Source organism: Solanum tuberosum, unplaced genomic scaffold (assembly GCF_000226075.1).
Source record: "Solanum tuberosum cultivar DM 1-3 516 R44 unplaced genomic scaffold, SolTub_3.0 scf00014, whole genome shotgun sequence".
Classification (NCBI taxonomy): domain Eukaryota; kingdom Viridiplantae; phylum Streptophyta; class Magnoliopsida; order Solanales; family Solanaceae; genus Solanum; species Solanum tuberosum.
In genome coordinates this window covers 519,979-537,548 of record NW_006238939.1, presented here as the reverse complement: position 1 = coordinate 537,548, position 17,570 = coordinate 519,979, and positions in this window count along the sequence as shown.

Below are 17,570 nucleotides of genomic sequence, written 5' to 3'. Positions count from 1 at the left end.
TAGCCCTTCTAGGCATAGATCACATTTCTGCAGCTAAACACAATAGCCCCAAGGGCAACAATATCAATTCAATCGCTAAAAGCGAACAATTGAGTTATAAGCAACCTATAAGTAGCCTCTAAGTCGTGTCCAACAGAGGGACGCTACTAACTGAATAAAAATCCCGACAAAGGGAGGATTATATCAACTCGAGTAGCCAACAATCAACAAATAACAACCCAAATATATTGCTTCTAAGCTTTAAGGAACATGTCGTAAGTAGGGAATAGCCTTAACACACCTTTTTCGCTGAATTCACGTATCCTAAAAACTTTAATCACAACCCCCTTGATACTACAACAAGGCAGAATCATAATCAACACAAAAGAATAAAAGATACAATGAAAATCCGATAAAAGATATGTATTTCCGTCGCAAATTGTTATTTGCGACTTATCAAAGCTAGAGTCGATGAAAGAAGGGTCTTACCATGATTATAAGTTTGTAATACACCTCAAAACTTTAAAATATACCCAAACCCCTGCTGTCCACACACCAAAGTATGATATGCTAGGAAATCTATAAAACAAATTATATCATATTGACGAGCTCAACGCGTAGAATTTTTTTTGTCAAGGACTTAAGTCATGAAAATCATTAACTTGGCTTGTCCTAGAAGTGGTTTTTGTAGGTTCTGTGAGTTTTCTGGTTCTTAACTAAGGAAAAAGAAGGAAAAATGAAAAAAAGTTGAAGAAGATGATATATATAAAGTTCCACCGACCTAGGGGACCCACCTCACCTGCCTGGTTGTACAGTCTTGCGAAAACGTAAATATCTATCTATTTTGAAGTTGTATGAACAAACGGGTTGATGCGTTGGAGACTAGACTCGTAGAACTTCGATTCCATAGGTCGCAAGGACCATAACTCTTAATAGATTGGGAGAAAACGTCTGAGACATTTGATCCAAATTTCAGACAAAACTTTAAAAAGGAATTTACGATAACTTTCGCCAACTTTTATTTTGCCACTTACCTAACTTCAAAACTTGAGATACAACACTTGAACACTTGAAATTTCACATAACACATCATTCTTAATTTATTACCCACCCTCCTTCTCTTTCCACGAAGATACGAATCAATTTATACGTTTCGAAAAGTCGGGGTTCTACATCTATCCCCCTTAGAAACATTTGTCCTCGAATGAAAAATCTGAGTCACGCGGTTCATTCCTTAGGAGTTGCCAAAATTTAGGCAGTGTATCCTTTGTAGATGTCACTATCCAAGAACCTGAAATGCAAAATTTCTAACCTAGGCGTCTCACATGATGACATAAATTGCTAAGCATTATAGCTCCACCATAACAGTGCGAGCCGATATACAACGACAACCACAATAATAATAAGCAATAGTGTATATATATATATATAAATCAAATAGGTATCTTACCTTACTGACCTAATATAAACTGATATGTCATCACCCTAGAGTATGAAACAAGTGAGGATATTTGGACCTTATGCCATCCTCAACTTCCCAGGTCACCTCTTCTCTATTCTTGTTTCTCCACAATACTTTAACCGAAGCCACTTCTTTGGTCCTCAATTTACGGACCTGCCGATCTAAAATGGCAACTGGAGTTTCCTCGTAGGACAACTCCCCTTTGATCTAAACATCCTCAACTGGGAAAACCCGAGAAGGGTCTCCTACGCACTTCCGTAGCATCGATACATGGAAAACTGGATGAACAGATTTTAGCCCCGAAGGCAATTCTAACACATAAGCCACTCGTCCTACCCTTCGAAGGATCCGGTATGGTCCAATGAATCTTGGACTAAGCTTTGCGTATCTAGTTCTAAAAGCTATCTTTGGAACGTCTTTCTCCCGAACTCGTATCTAGTGGTACCCTGATCTTAAATCAATCTTTGAGAAACACTTAGCACCTTGTAACTGATCAAATAATTCATCTATCCTCGGAAAGGGATACCTAATCTTTATAGTTTCCTTATTCAGCTGTCGGTAATCGATACACATTCTTAGTAAGCCATTTTTCTTCCTTACGAACAACACTGGTGCACCCCATAGTGAAGCACTAGGCCTAATAAAGCCTTTATCTAGCAAGTCTTTCAGCTGATCCTTCAACTCCTTGAGCTCAGCAGGAGTCATTCTATAAGGAGGGATAGATATGGGTTGTGTACTTTGTAGCATATCGATAGAAAAATCAATTTCCCGTTCTGGAGGGATACCAGGTAGTTCGTCTGGAAATATATCTAGAAAATCATTAACTACTTGAATAGACTGAAAAATCGGTTGTTCTATATCTATATCATGAACGTGAACAAGATGATAATTACAACCCTTGGTAATCATCCTCTTTGCCTTAAGATAGGAAATAAACCTACCTTTCGGCGTTGTTGTATCGTCTTCCCATTCCCGAACTGCCTCTCCTGGAAAGTGGAATCTAACAATCTTTGTCTGGCACTCAACATTAGCATAAAAAGACGTTAACCAGTCCATACCCATAATGACGTCGAAATCGACCATCTCTAACTCTACGAGATCTACAGAGGTCTGACGGTCGATAATTTCTACCGTGCAACCTCGATAGACTCTCCAGGCAACAATAGACTCACCAACCGGTGTAGATATAATAAAAGGTCGATCTAATGACTCTGCTACTATACATAACCTCCCCGCAATAAATGGAGTAACATAAGATAAAGTAGATTCATGATCTATCAAAGCATGAACCCAATGGGACCAAACAATCAATGTACCTATCACAACATCTGTTGATGACTCTGAGTCCTGTCGGTCGGTTAATGAATATGTACCATTCTGTCCCCTAATAGAACTAGATGCTCCCTCTCTGCCTCCGCCTATACCTCTACGTGTTGAAGTCTGAGGTCCACGCCCTGTAGATTATGAAAGGCAATAGACTATGATGAGGTATCCTGATATACTGGAATAATCTGATAAATAAATCAAGGATAAGACACGTAGAGGTATTTAAACTTATCAAAAATAATAAAATAACAACCTAACCAAGCCCCCATAAACTCGGCAGGTACAAACAGCACACAAAACCACCTACTCAGGCCCCTATAAGCCCGGAAGGTGCCACTCAGCCTATATACCCCTATCGATAGTCCCTTAGCCCCGTTGGTAGTCACATAGCCCTCTTAAGCATTAATATAGCCCCGTAGGCAGAACATAGCTCTCTTAGGCATCAACATAGCTTATAGACAAGTCATAGCCCTCTTAGGCAACAACATGGCCCTGTAGGAAGCACATAGCCTTCTTAGGCGTCAATATAGCCATGTAGGCAACTCATAGCCCTTCTAGGCATCAATATAGCCCCGTAGGCAACTCATAGCCCTTTTAGGAATCCATATAGCCCTGTAGGTAGAACATAGCCCTTCTAGGCATAGATCACATTCCTACAGCTAACCACAATAGCCCCAAGGGCAATAATAACAATCCAATCGCTAAAAGCGTGAAATTTAGTTATAAGCAATCTATACAAATAGCCTGTATGTCGTGTCCAACATAGGGACGCTACTAATTGAATAAGAATCCCGACAAGGGAGGATTATATTAACTCGAGCAGCCAACAATCAACAATCACGGCTACAAGTATATCAAGGATAACAACCCAAATACATTGCTTCTAAGCTTTAAGGAATATGTCGTAAGTAGGGAATAGCCTTAACATACATTTTTTGCTGAATTCACGTGTCCTAATAACTTTAATGATAAACCCCCTTGATACTACAACAAGGCAGGATCATAATCAGCATAAAAGAATAGAAGATACAATGAAAATCTGATAAAAGATATGTATTTCCGTCGCAAATTGTTATTTGTGACTTATCAAAGCTAGAGTCGATGAAAGAAGGGTCTTACCTTGATTATAAGTTTGTAATACACCTCAAAACTTTAAAATATGCCCCAACCCCTGCTGTCCACACACCAATGTACGATATGCTAGGAAATTGATAAGACAAATTATACCATGTTGACGAGCTCAACGCGTAGAACAACTTTTGTCGAGGACTTAAGTCACGAAAATCAGTAACTTGGCTTGTCTTAGAAGTGGGTTTTGTAGGTTTTGTGAGTTTTCTGGTTCTTCACTAAGGAAAATGATGGAAAATGAAGAAAACTCGAAGAAGATGATATATATAAAGTTCCACCAACCTAGGGGACCCACCTCACCTGCTTGCTTGCGCAGTCTTGAGAAAATGTGAATATCTCTCCATTCTGAAGTTGTATGAACAAACGGGTTGATGCGTTGGAAAGTGGACTCGTAGACCTTCGATTTCATAGGTTGAGGGGACCATAACTCTTAATATATTGGGAGAAAACGTCCGAGACATTTGACCCAAAAGTTCAGACAAATCTTTAAAAAGGAATTTACGATAACTTTCGCCAACTTTTATTTTACCACTTACCTAACTTCAAAACTTGAGATACAACACTTGAACACTTAAAATATCACATAACACATCATTCTTAATTTATGACCCACCCTCCTGGTCTTTCCACGAAAATACAAGTCAATTTATACGTTTTGAAAAGTCCGGGTGTTACATATATATGTATGTATGTACGTATGTATATCTTCATTTGTAGCCTTGTTGGCTATTAGTACTTTATTATGTTTGGCTGGTGTACCTTCGTCTATATGACTTGTTGTTATTCAGGTTATGACCTTATTGGTCTAGTCGTCGTATTTTAGATGTTATGCTGCCTAACCTTCTAGGCCCACAGTTGAGTCAGTTGGTATGTTTTAGTGGCTAACTCGATCACATAAGGTATCGAGTGCCAGTTACTCATCCCCTAGTTTGGGTCGTGACACGCACCTACAACGTTCATAGTGTTGATAAACGGAGTCTTCCAACCTTATTTGGATTCCTTTGTGATAGTGTTCATTGATGACATCTTGTTGTACTCCAAGAGTGAGGAGAACCATGTTCGACATTTGAGAATTGTACTCCAAAGATTGAGGCAAGAGAAGATTTACACCACGTTCTCAAAGTGTAAGTTTTGTCTTGATTTTGTTGCATTTTTGGGACACGTGCTATCTAAAGAGGGTATTTGGGTGCATCCAGTCAGGATCGAGGTAGTGAAAGATTGGACCAGACCCACATCGGTTAATGAGTTGGCAGTCGTAGTGTTTGTGCTTAAGCCATGGTGACATTATCTGAATGGAGTTCATTGTGAGGTTTTCACCGATCATCGGAGTCTTCAATATATCTTCAGTTAGAGGAATCTGAACTTTAGGCAGCGCAAATGGCTTGAGCTACTGAAGGACTATGATATCACTATCTTGTATCACCTAGGGACGACCAATGTGGTGGCCAATGCTTTAAGTAGGAAGACTTCAATCATGGGGAATCTTGCCGCTAATAGTGTGGAGGAGAGACCATGACCTTAAGATGTCTGGCGATTAGTTAACAGTCTTGTCTAATTGCATATTTATGAAGAGATAGGTCGTTTGATTGCTTTTATAAAGGGTCGTTCTTCCTTAGTTGAACAGATTCGTGAGCACTAGTTTGATGATGATAAACTATGTCTTATTCGAGACAAGGTGATGAGAAGGGAAGAAAAGGAGGTTGTCCTTGATTCTTATGGTGTCTTGCGGATTGGAGGCAAGATTTGTGTGGCCAAGGTGTGCGAGTTTGTTAGACAGATTCTTGAGGAGACCTATTGTTCTTCGTATACCATCCATCCGGGTGCGGTGATGATATATCATAACCTTAGCCAGCACTATTGGTTGTGTGGTATGAAGAGTGATATTGTAGATTTTATTTTGAGGTGTTTGACTAGCAAACAGGTCAAGTGTGAGCACCAGTGACCCGAAGGTATATCTTAGATGATGCGTATTCCTACTTGGAATTGGGAACTGATCACTATGGGCTTTGTTGTAGGATTACCTACCACCGTAGGTGGTTATGAATCTATTTGGGTGGTTGTTGATAGGTTGACAAAGTCCACCCATTTCATCCCAGTTCAGGTGAAGTTTACGGCAGAGAAGTTTCTCGAGCTTTATATAAGTCAGTTTGTGTCTCACGACCCGAGCCTATACCCTGGAAGTTACCGGTGTACATGACCCCGAAGGGGCTTCATACAAGCCTCTTAGCATTCATAACAATCGATACATAGAAATAGTAAGGAATTTAAAATCTTATTTAAATCCAAACGATCCAAAATACTCAATAAAAATCTTTTGAAAGACACAGCGAAAGTCTAAGTCTCACATGGCCATCTAAACAATGACATGAAAACTAAAGTAGGGTCACAGCCCTTTACAATTGAAAAGACTAAAATTGTCTATTACGAGAAATAAAAGAAACTTCTACACACTTGTCCTCGATCTATGAGGACATACCCCTTGATCTTGGAAGAATAGCAATCCAAGAACTTCAATCTAGATAGAAGCAATCACTTGCTGGAACCTACACTTGTAGTAAAACATGAAGAAGAATGGGTTAACACAATTAAGTACTAAGTATGATAGCCATGCAAAAATATGCTTAAAACGGACATTTTGTTTGAAAGTCATGCTTGTATGCCATTTTGGTAAAACTTCATGAACATTTATAAAAGAGGCATAATATAAGTCACAACCAACATACAAGTCATATTTCCACATTAGAACATAATCCACATATGAACCTTTACCTTCACTTTAAACCTTTACCTCAAGTAACCGTCAACCTATACCTTGTGCAATGTATGGATAACGTCTCATACCACCACCCACACCAAGGTACCACCTTAAGGTCACCAAAAGTGAACTTATCATTCCTCCTTTCACATTATTCATACAAAAGAGATATAAAAATTTCATAAGACATGACAAGGAAGTAACTCATAATACATCCAAGTATAGCATGCATCTTTACATTTAAGCATATAAGTCAACCTACTTCATTAACTTCATTTAGAACACATTCATGGATTAGTCATTAAGACTTAGAGAACTCACTATAGCCCTCTTGAAGCCTACTCGTGCCATGTATGGATAGCATCCCATTCTACTACCCACACTTCATGGAACTTCTAAAGAAACTATAATCCACATCTCACATGATGGGAATAGGCATTTAACCGACATAGACCATGAGAGCTAAGTCGTGGAATCCGATGTCATATGACCCCACACCGAAGAAAGGTGTTCTACTTACCTAAGGTAGAACTAGGTAATATCTTAGCTTTGGTAAGAAGACCACTGGCTAATATATATATCTTATGTGAGCATATAGTTATGGTATAGGAAGATGTTCATTGGAACCCTAGCCTAACATTGGGAGAGTTCCCATCTTACCATATCCACTCGGTGCTTAGCCTCCATTCCCATAGAGTAGTTCATTCACATTAACATCATTGTACTTGAGAGGGATACCAACACTAGGTCTACCGACCCCAAAGTACATTACACAAGAAAGGGCCACCATTACTAGGTCTACCGATTCAAAGTACATTAAGGGTAGCTCATTGACTTCCCAAGAAGGGTGCCATCATCATGTGGTCTACCGATACAAGGGTCATCATTCCACACATGAAAGGACTACCATCAATTGGGTCTACCGATTCAAGGTTTATCATTCATTCATTTATGGAAGGGTGCCACTAGCCTACCGATCTTAAAACACAACATTAGAATAGGTCCAAGACTCATCAAGCAAGGGTTACCAACATTAGGTTTACCGATTCATGTTCATTAAGTCAAGACACATTCATTGGTTGTTTATGAAAGGAATTCCATAGGCCTATCGATTCATCGTCATCATGTCAATACACACTCATTATACAAGAGAGGATGCCTAAGCCTACCAACTCATGATACAACATTCAAGGTCACATTCATCAACACAATAAAAGGATGCCTTAAGCCTACCAATTCAATATTCATCAATACATAGGAGAAACCTTCATATTTCATCAACAGTCATAAGTACATAATTGAGAATAGCCTTTCAATAATAGCACAATTATATTCTAATCATGATCATCACATTATCATTGAACTCACATGCATATCCTTCAATTGGTGATCATACATAGATCCTTCATATATAAAGATAAAAGGAAGATATCGATAAATTCAATATCACCACATACATAGTAAATAAACACCTCCACCTTTTAAGTGGATCAACATCTAATTCACAATTCTAATCCAACAAGTAATTGATCATAACTTGCCCTTCAAGGGTCATACTTCCAAACCACCAACACACCAATAATTTACTACAATTAGGGCATGGATAATGATATAATTTAATAATCCAAAGCAATTCAACCATATTCAATTCATATACATTCACCATCAACAACCCCACTTCATAAAGGCACAATTTAGGAATTGAGAGAATTCATGGGTTCTTGGAGTATTTTCATCATAAATCATCAATTAAATGCTAATACAATCATAATATACCATTAATAACCATTTTAAATCGTTTGATGAAGGAACCCATGAGATTGAGTAAAACCCTAGGTTTTTCATAATTTGAAATCACTTTGGAATTGGCTCCTTGAATGAAAAGTTAGACAAGGATCAAGACTACCATACCTTGCTATAGATTTCCCATGAAATTTGAGGAAGAAACGGCTTGAATCCACAAACCGTAGCTTCAATTGCTCCCTTCTTCTTCCTTGAGTTTAGAGAGAGAAATCTTTAAGAGTCGATGAGTCTTCTTTTAATTCTATTTGGAGTGACTTAATTGAAAGGATTTAAGTCTAAAAGGGTTATATAGTTTCTAGGAAAGGAATAGAATAATGAGAACTCAACTTTGGAAAAGAACTAAGGACCCACACAGTCAAAACATAAAAATTCACACCTTAGCTCGCCCTTTGCTCCAGAACCTAGGCCAATGGGACAGCCCATTAGGCGATCACAAGGGCACAAGGGCGACTCGCCCAACCCTTTGGCCGATCAAGCATCCCCCTCGCCAAAAGGTCCCTCAATGAACGTGGGTTCTTTCACTCTATCTTGCTAGCCTAGGTCCTTGCTTGCACCCTAGGCTTCTTCCTTGCTCAATTAAGTTCTAAAATAGCCTAAAAATCAACTTAAGGTCACACTAACCCACACGACGAGACTCTAGTTCAACCTATCATTTTGCGAGTCGTTACATTGTGCAACTACACGGAGTCCTAGTTTCTATTTTCTCCGATCGAGGTTCCTTGTTCACTTTATATTTTTGGAGGGCTTACAGCATGGTTTGGGTACTCGATTAGATATGAGTACAACTTTTCATCCTCAGACTGATGGTCAGTCCGAGCGACTGATTTAGGTGCTGGAGGACATGCTCTGAGCTTCTGTGATTTATTTTGGTGCTAGATGGGATCAACATTTGCCCTAAGATAAGTTTTCCTATAATAACAATCATTATTCTAGTATTTAAATGGCCCCTTTTGAGGCGTTGTATGACAGATAGTGTAGATCCCTGATCGGGTAGTTTGATTCAACTAAGATGGAATCATTTGATACAGACTTGCCTAGAAATTGTATGGCGCAGGTTTAGATGATCCAAGATAGATTGTTGACAGCCTAGAGTCGACAGAAGAGTTTGACCTTTAGTGTTCATGGAGGGTGATCATGTTTGGCTCCGAGTGTCACCCATGAAGGGTGTTTTGATGTTCAAAAAGAAGGGCAAGCTTAGCCCTAGATTCATTGGACCCTTTGAGATTTTGAGTCATATCGGAGAAGTGGCACATAAGTTGGCATTTACACCTAGTTTGTCAGTTGGACATCCTGTATTTCATGTCTCCCTGCTTTGGAACTATGTGACAGATGAGTCCCATGTACTTTCCCTTGATTCAGTTGTGTTGGGTCCAGACTTATCTTTTTAGGGGGAGCCTATAGCCATTTTTATAAGCTGGTCCGGAAGATTAGGACCAAGGAGATAACTTTAGTGAAGGTGCAATGGAAGCATCGTTCTGTTGGTGAGACGACTATGGAGACAGATATGTGCGCCAGATATCCTCACCTTTGTAAAGCTTCAGGTACTTTCTTTGGTTTGATTTTTAAGGACGGACATGGTTTTTAGTGGTGGATAATATAATGACCTAATCGGTCATTTTTGGAAAGTGTCATGAATTGACCATTTTACCCTTCCCGATATCAACCCCGAATCTTTTATGATTGAGTTTGAAGAGTTGGTTTTGAACTTTGGGCTAAAAGATGAATTTTGGTAATTTTGTAAGTTTTAAAGGCTAAGTTGTTAAGAAAGTGGTTTTTGGGGTCTTTTGGATTTTCGAGTGTCGAAATGGAATTCGGTAGATTCCATTAGTCCCGAAATATGAAATGTGATCCATGTGATTTGTTGGTTTCATATTTCATGTCCTTTTTAGGATTTGAGGTCCTAAGTTGTGAATTTGTGGAAATTAAGCCTTTCTGTTGACTTTGGTAATCATTCGGGGTTGGGATGCTCGGATCAGAGTTTCGTTGGATTAGGGGGATGATCTTAGTCCTAGGTGAGGTATTCATTGATTTTTGAGAGGTCCTGAGTTCATTTTAGTGTGTTTAGGTGTTGAGTTAGTTTCTTTTGGTTTCCACGGATGTCACGTTAAGGAAACCTCGGATTCCTATTTTGAAGGTTCCATTGAATCCGCAACATCATGTAAATTTGATTTGCATATATGGTTTGTGTGTACGGGGTTCCGAACAAATACCGAGGGTCCTTTCAATAATTTTTCAGTTGGCTGATTTTGTTGTTTTTTGGTGCGACCATCCATGTTCGCAGAGGTTGTGGCACGTTCACGGAGAGAATGGGGTGGGAACCCCGCATTTGTCGAGTTTCAACTGCGTTCGTGGGAGGTCAAGGTGTTGACCTCCGCACTCACAGGAGACCTACCGCATTCGCGGAAGTCCAACACACTTAAAACGTGTTTTCGCAAGGACTTCTTGCATTGTTAAACCTAAATATTGGTGTTTCTTCCCCATTTTCATTTTTAGAGCTTTGAGGAGTCAGTAAAGCTGATCACAAGTGGATTTTTCAAGATAAAATCATTGGGTTGATAATTTGGGGGTTCTTCATGAACTTAAGATTTGGAGTAAAACTGAGTTTATAAACTAATTTTAAGCCCATTTTCAAAATGATTCTTCCTAATGAGTTCCTAAGGGTTAGAGTATTATTTTCAAGTTTTTTTTTTTTTGAATTCAAACATCCATTGGAATGTTGGGTTTTGAGTTGTTTGACCCATCTCTCTATATAATTGATGTGGAAGTGTTATTTCCGATGTGTGATTGTGAATACTTAATTATTTTAGATTGTTTGGCTTTGGGAGATATTCGGAAGGGGAAGACTCAACTTTTTGAGTGATTGCTCTTTGGTTTAAGGAAAGTGGCTTCCTAAACTTTCGCATTCTAGTTGAATTTTTATGCCTCCTTGTTGCTTGTGTGTGTTGGGAGTAAAAAGGATGAGGTGAAGGGTTAAATTGTCCAATTGTTACATGTAAAGGAATAAAAATGGGTTGAAATGAAAAAAGGTATGTGTTGACATGATGACGTGCTTGAAAGCATGAGTGCGGACTTGATTTGTATAATTTGTTGTCTTTTCTATGTGGTATGATATTGCTTCTGTGCCCTGATTGTGAACACCGCAATGAGACAAGTGCTGATTTATGATGTCGAAGTCTTTTCCGGTGAGTGATAAAAAGTCGATGGGAAATGGTTCCAGCTATTGATTTGACAAAAAGCTGATGGAAAATGGTTTCGGTGAGAGATTGATTTTCTGACTTGATACCTTTGATTCTTATCCGTGATTTGCTTGATACTTGAGGTTGATGAATTTGTTGCGTGAGACTGAACTTCTTGAATTTGAGGTTGACTTATTTGATCACTTTAATTGTTGAATTGTGACTACTAGACGTGAATATTGGGTCTTGAGAACCGTGTATTATAGAATTGCTAGGATGGGCTGATTTCTGTGGAGTTGGTAGTTTGAGAAGGTTCGGTTGGAGAGTCAAGGGTATTCATTTTCTAGCTAGTTGCCTTGTTTAGTAGGTTGCATGTTGGGTACTGCGTTATTAGTACTAACCCTTTGCTTCTACACTTGAGTAAGTACTAAACCCGGACCCGCATGATCTTCTTCTTCTTCTCCTGATAGTTGAGGCTCGTGAATGATTGAGAGAGGTAGTTGCTTGTCATCCTGGCTGACCCTCTTTTCCTTTCATTTTTAAGCTTTGTTCTATTTGAGAAACGAAGACTGAGACTTGTATTTATATTTCGAATTCAGTACTTTTATTAGTAGCTTGTACACGTGACAACCAGGTTTTGGGGTGTTGTTTAGAATGAATAAGTTTTTCTCCTTTGTCTTGTTAGTTTTATTGTATTTCCGTGTTTGCTTTCATTTTATTTTGGTTGAGGCTAGCTTGCGTTAGTAAGAACAGACAAGTGTCATCACGTCTATTTTTGGGTGTTGACACAATAACTAGAGGTGGTAAAAGATATAATGTAACTTTTTGATGATTTCTCTAGATTTATTAAGTTATATTTTCTTAGAAATAAAGATGATGTTTTTAATGCCTTTATTTCTTATAAAAGGGAAGTGGAAAATCAACTGAGTAGAAAAATCAAGAGAATTAGATCAGATAGAGGTGGAGAATATTTATCTTTAAATACATTTTTGTGAAAATGAAGGAATTATTCATGAAGTAACTCCACCTTAGTCACATGAATCTAATGGAGTAGCTAAAAGAAAAAATAGAACATTAAAGGAAATGATGAACTCCATGTTAATTAGTTAAAATGTACCTAATAATTTGTAGGGTGAAGGTATATTATCTGCATGTCCCTTATAAAATAGAATTCCTTTTGAAAGAACTGTCAAAACATGACCTTATGAATTATGGATATGTTACAAACCTAATTTGAAATATTTAATAGTGTGGGGGTGTCTTGCTAAAGTTCTCTTGCCTGAACCTAAGAAGAGGAAAATAGGTTCTAAATCAGCTGATTGGATGCTTATTTGATACACTGAACATAGTGTTGCATATAGATTTATTGTTTTAAAGAGTGATATGCTTGATTGCAATACTATTATTGAGACAAAGAATGTTGAATTCTTTGAACATATTTTTTACTATGTGATAAAATTTCTCTTGTACCTGTTGAAAAAATTAGTGAGTCTACTTCTAATATTGAAGAACTACGAAGGAGTAAACGGCCTTAGAAAGAATATTTTTCGTATGGAAATGATTTTCAAACCTTTCTTTTTTACAATAAACTATTAAATTATTTTAAAGATATATCTTCTTCTGATGCTATATTTATGAAAGAGACAATAAAAATAAAAATTGATTCAATTATGAAAACTATTACATGGATTTTAATTGATTTATCTTCTAGTGCAAAGCCTATTGATTGTAAATGAATTTTCTAAAGAAAACTTAATCCTGATGATTTTTATAATTATAAAGCTCGGCTAGTAGCAATAGGTTTTTCTCAAAAACAAAATATTGATTGTTTTGATACATTTGCACGAGTGACTAGAATTTCCTGTATTTGAATTTAAATTGACTTAGCATCAATTCATAAGCTTTTTCTCCATCAAATGGATGTAAAAACAACCTTTTTTTAAATGGTGATTTTGAAAAAAAAAATTATATGATTTAACCTGAAGGATGTACTATTTCTGGTAAAGAAAATAATGTTTGTAAATTAATTAAATCTCTTTATGGCTTTAAACAAACTCCTAAGTTTTGTTATGAGAAATTTGATCAAGTCTTGGTGAGTGACGGATTTTCTTCTGTTGAAGTGGATAAATGTGTCTATATTAAATTGGTAGACAATAATTATGTGATAATATGTTTATATGCTGATGACATGCTTATATTTGGTACAAGTTTAAATATTGTGCAGAGTACCAAAACATTTTTGTCTTCTAGTTTTCATATGAAAGATCTGAATGAAGTAAATATGATATTGAGAGTTATATTTATAAGGAGTGAAGATGGTATAACGTTATCAAAAGAACATTATGTGGAAAAAAACTTCTTAAAAAGTTTGAATGTTTTGAAGTGAAACATGTGGCCACTCCTTATGATGCTAACTCTCAATTGAAAAAGAATAAAGGTGACCCAGTTTTTCAGTCTAAATATGCTCAAATTATTTGGAGTCTGATGAATTTATGAATTTCACTAGACCTGATATAGCCTATGTTGTGTGTAGACTGAGTAGATATACTCATAATCCCAATACAGAGCATTGGTCTGCATTAAACAGACTGATGAAATATTTGAAAGGAATAGGATGGCAATAGGGTAAGGCAGATGCATGGCAGACTGGGTTTAAGGCTATGCGGGGAGGGGTGGGTTTAAGGTTGTGCGGGGCGGGTTTAAGGTTGTGCAGGGTGGGTGAAATGCGGGGCGGATTTAAGGTTGTGCAGGGTGGGTGAAATGCGGGGCGGGTTGAAGTGGATTTTTTAAAATTAATGTGGGGCAGGGTGGGTTGCTGGTCTATGTGATTTCAAGTGGATTCAAACTTAATTCGACTTAATTTTAACTTCTTACATGTTATAAGAGTGATAGAGCATTATTTATTAAAATAATTTCTTTAAACTACTAAAATATTCAAGATAGTAAATGAAAATGGTTCAATAAAAAATAATACAGTTTATTACATGTTTCCAATTGACCTCTAAAAAATAAATTTTAAGTCACTATCCTATTAAATTAATACAACATAATGAAAAAATGAATTTATTTTTATGAATTTTGTTTTTACTAACAAACTTAACTAGAAAAATAAAATATTTAAAAAGTTATGCGGGGCGGATCTATGCGGAGCGGGATGAAAATGAAAAAAGTTATTATGTGGGGCGGGGCGGGGAATATTATAAATTATACGGGTTAAGCTCAATCCCCCCCTGCCCCACACCGCCCCATTGCCATACCTAGAGAGGAACCATGAATTATGGTATCATGTATATATAATGGATTTCCTTCTATATTAGAAGGATATTGTGATGCAAACTAGATCTCTAATTTAGATTAGATAAAATCCACTAGTGGATATGTGTTCACCTTAGGTGGTGGTGCAATATCGTGGAAATCAGCTAAACAGACGATCATTGCTAGATCAAATATGGAGCAAGAGTTTGTTGCTCTAGAGTTGGCTGGTTTTGAGGCTGAATCGCTAAGAATTTTTTTAGCAAATATCCCTTTAATAAAGCATGTGTTGCCTCCTGTGTTTATACACTGTAATTGTCAAGTCGCAATTACTATTGCAAAGAATAAATCTTACAATTATAAGAGTAGACACATGAAATTGAGACATGATGCCATTAAGCAGCTGTTCAAAGACGGAATAATTTCCATTGATTATGTGAAGGCAGAACTGAATTCGTCTGATTCACTAACTAAACATGTGGGTAGAAAATTAATTCTTCAAATCGTGAAAGAGATGGAGTTAAGGCCAATATGATTGTCAATATAGATGGTAACCCGGCCTATGTGATTGGAGATCCCATGAAGTAGGTTCATATGGGTATTAACAAGTCGATATTGACACTACACACTAAAAGAGAGTGTTTGAACTGCTACTAATTATGAGGCATGAGTTATTAACTCTTAATAAATTCATAGTCTTTGTGGATGTTGTATTTAAAACAGTATACACTTGATGAATTCACCTATATGAGAAGTGGAGTGAAGCCACTCCTATGAGATTTTTGGCTAGTCTCTAGAGCTCTCATGAATAACCAGATGCACGCATGACTTATTTGCACAAAGCCATGTTGAACAACAAAATAGGAGAATTGAAATGTGATTGCTAGAATCTCTGACTTACAATAGAAATTCTAGATTTCACCTATCAATCTGCAAGTTAAATTTTATCGATCTAGGTTTGGTTCATAGTCCGAAAGACACCAAACCTATTACATTTTTGTCATACAAAATTAAGCAAGTACAATCCTTCTATTCCAAAATTATTTTAAAATATATGGGGGGTTTTGGGTATTTTTAAATAAAAATTTAAACTCCTTAATGACATTAGCTCTTATGTCATATTAGTACCTGCGTAATCAACTTGGGAACCATGTTGATAAATATGAAGTATGTGTTGAAGCTAAAATTACTATAAAGTCATGTTTTTTAGTAAATAGAGAAACTGAATTATCGTTTTTAATTCACATTGATTTAGGTGATTTAAAACAAACAATGACTAGAGGTGGTAAAAGATATTATGTAACTTTTATTGATGTTTTTTTTAGATTTACCAATTTATATTTACTTAGAAATAAAAATGATGTGTTTAATGCCTTTATTTATTATAAAACCAAAGTGGAAAATCAACTTAGTAGAAAAATCAAGAGAATTAGATATGACAGAGGAATCTACTATAGATGATACCATGTAATTTGTATTGAGTTCGTTGCAACTCTTCAACTTCTTCAGAGGATTTGATTAAGGTAACATTTGCATTAAGTACGAATAACTAAGAAAATTTAAAATGTCGTAATTAAGGAATTCAAGTGCAATTGCTAGACATAAAATTCTACCTTTAGGTAAATAAAATATGACTATTTAATTTATATATATATATATATATATATATATACTAGTTTCACGGCACGTACGTTGCATGTGTGTATCGTATATATAGTAGATGATGTTGTAAAATAGAATTAATATTACTAAATTAAAGCGTTTTAGTAAATAATTATAATTGAATGAACATAGGACAAGTGTTTTTAAATTATTAATATATATTGTCATAGAGTTACTTGTATTTTGAGATCAAAATGACCAGATATCATTAAAACATTTCACCATAGATTCAATGTTTAAATATGGGAGAAAGTGGCATTTCTTTAATAATATTATTTCTTACTTCACTCAATTTTGTAAACAAATCTAACCAACAAAATAGAAAAAAATATTCATTCAAAAAATGTCACCAATAGCCTTTCCTCTTGAGGTTATGATCATAAATGATGTACACCATTTAAGTACTAATTTTGTCTTAAATATTCATACTTGAAATATAGTATGTGCATGACACTAATAAGGATTACCATAAGTATTTCAATATTTTATCTTTATATGTAGCATATCTTTTACAAAATATTAATACTCAATAATATTTGAGTAAGGTTATCATAGAGAGGTAATTTTACCCAAAAAGTGAACTCGGTTGTTATCATGAATGATAGTTATATAAACTTCAGTAGAATAATTTTATTTTAGTATATTAATAATATCACCTATGGTGAAAAATATTTTATTTCATTAAGTTTCTACCTTATATTTGTGGAATTGTAGTCTTCTCCTTTTTTCTGCCGCATACATATCATATAGTTGTTGTCTAATGAAAGTATTTAGTATCTTATAGAAGTTGTAGCATGATATAAAATATTTAAATTTTTTAATAATAAAAATTAATAGATGAATAAAATTTAGAGTATTATTTATAGAATCATTAATTTGATTTAAGATCATTTTATAGCTAGTAAGGAGTGTATCTTGTGACATAAGAAAAATTATATGGAACAATACATAACCAATGAAGAAGGAAGACGAAAAATATATGTTCATGTTATATTCACTCCAGTGTTCCATTTAATTTAAATCTCTT